A 2,500-nucleotide genomic window follows, 5' to 3' on the forward strand; every position below is an offset into this window, starting at 1 on the left:
AGAAACAAACACAGGTAAATCGACCTTCCAAGAACTCGGTTCCTAATCCTTCTGCCCAAAATAACCAAAGTATGGCAAATTTTCCGAGTGTCCAAGGCAAAACATGTACCACATAAACAACTCCATCGGGGAGGAGAATGATGTTGGGGCGTCCATATCATCATTTTTTTAACTAAATAAAAAATTTAATCGCCTTGAAGACATGTGCGTAACCCAGAATTTTCCTGTGAATGACCGGACCATACCAAAGAAGTCAGGGCAAGATCCCGTAGATTTTCACACAATCCATGCTATCATTAGTTCAGACGAGCTACGTCCTACCTTGCATGCAGTCAATTTAGAACATCAACCCTTTACGTTATTTTTCGACTCTGGTAGTCCACGTAACATAATGGACCTACGTACTCCCCACCGGTTGTTTTCTAAATTCCCTATTGAGATATCCGAAGTCCGCTTATTGGGCACTGGAAATAATGAATTAAGCATAGTGGGTACAGTTCAAGTGCAGTATCTTGTGGGAAAACGTACGTTCACAGATACTTTTGTCATAGTCCAACACATTAATATGTATCCAGTTGTAATTGTAGGATATTCATCCATGTGCATTCAAAATGTTGTTCTAACTCCTGCAAAGAATGGAGTGTTTATCAGGGGAAAATTCTACAGGCCCTCACACACTTAAAATATGTTTGGGATCGAAGGGAGACAGATACTCAAACAGTAACGTACATTGAAGAACCGATCACCTGTCTCATGAACAAAGATATTATTCAAGCCACCCAACACAATTCTCAGAAACCCGCTCTGGCAACCTACACGCAGTTGCTCAAGCCTAATACGCCATCGTATCTCTCGATACGCGTTAGAAAAATTTTGCCAGGGTCAGAAATTTTAATCCTTCTGGACTCTGAAAATTAATGGACTTTCCTTAACACAAGCTTTGTACAATGTTGACTCCCATCACCAGGCCAATATTGAAGTCTGTAACCACCTGAATACCGATTTAGTAATCAAAGAGAACCAACACGTCATAGACTTTGAAGTGTATAAGTATCGAATTCTTACTGTTGCTGAAATTAACCCAGTGCAACCCCCACTGTAGATGAGTCTCTTTTACAATCAATAAGAAATAAAATATATGCATATATCCAGAATAAAGGAATCAGACAGATATTTTTCGAACTTCTATCCAAATATCACGATGTCTTTTCCATGAGCGAGGGATCTCTAGGGAAAACAGATGTAATAGAACATCATATCCGGTTAAGGGATGAAAATAAGGTTATCTATGTACCCTCGTATTGCCTTCCTATGAAATTTCAGAATCAAATCAATGAAGAATTAGATAAAATGTTAGCCGAAGGAGTTATCAAAAAATCCAACAGCCCTTATAATTTTCCTTTAATTGTTGTGCCAAAAAAGGATCGGAATTGGCGAATTTGTGTAGACTTCCGTCGCCTAAATGAGGAAACGATTTCCGATCGTTTCCCGTGCCATGTACCGATGACATCTTATCCCTGTTAGGTCAGAATAAATATTTCACTTTCACCGGACACCCTTAGATGAAGAAATCACATCCTACACCGCTTTTAGCATGACCAGGGGACGTTATGAATTTTTACGTATGCCTTTTGGTTTAGATTTATTAACAGGTTTTCATGAGTCTGACAGAGGGAACCGGCACCTCTTAGTGTTAATTGACGCCTTAACCAGGTAAACAGAATTAATACCTTTAAAGAACAAAGCAGCTTTTGAATGTGCAAGAAGGTTCTATGAATATTATATTTGTAGACAGAATTCCGCACACAGTCATCTCCGACTCTGGCGGAGAATTCAACAATCTCTTTCTTAATTCCTTGTGTGTATTCTTAGGCTTAAAGAAAGTCAATACTGTGATTTATCATCCTGAATTCAATGGTTTGGTAGAGCATGTGAATCGAAAGCTGTTAGACATCCTACTGGTTACCCTAGGAGAGTGTTTTTCAACCTTTTTGGGACCATGGTCCATTTTTGGCATTCCTAAGTACTCGTGGCCCAATGCCCTTCAAAACTGTGTAAAAAATAATAGAATTTTATTAAAGTTTTTTAGAACACTTTTATTAGTTTTACATTATCATTTACAGAACTGTTTCTTTAGAGCACTTCATTAGTTTACATTTTCATTACTGGAAGAAAATGTTGGCCTTTATTCACTGTTAATAACTCATATATGTTGTAATCGAAACTCAAAGGACATGTATACACTTATGATAATAAACACTTTCCAGTATTTGCGTAATTAAATTTTATAGATTGTAATAATAACTCAAAATACTTTTTCACTTTAGAAAATAAGCGCTAGCCTGCATTTAGCAGTATTCTAAATAAATTTTGGACATTGAAATAAAGACTATAATTCCACTTTTTTACTTATGAAGTTAAGCACTGGCGTGCATTTATTGTAAATAAAATCTGTCTATTTGTAATATAATAAAAACTAAATTTACTCTTCTTCAACAAT

Source organism: Macrobrachium nipponense, chromosome 1 (genome assembly GCF_015104395.2).
Source record: "Macrobrachium nipponense isolate FS-2020 chromosome 1, ASM1510439v2, whole genome shotgun sequence".
NCBI classification, from domain to species: domain Eukaryota; kingdom Metazoa; phylum Arthropoda; class Malacostraca; order Decapoda; family Palaemonidae; genus Macrobrachium; species Macrobrachium nipponense.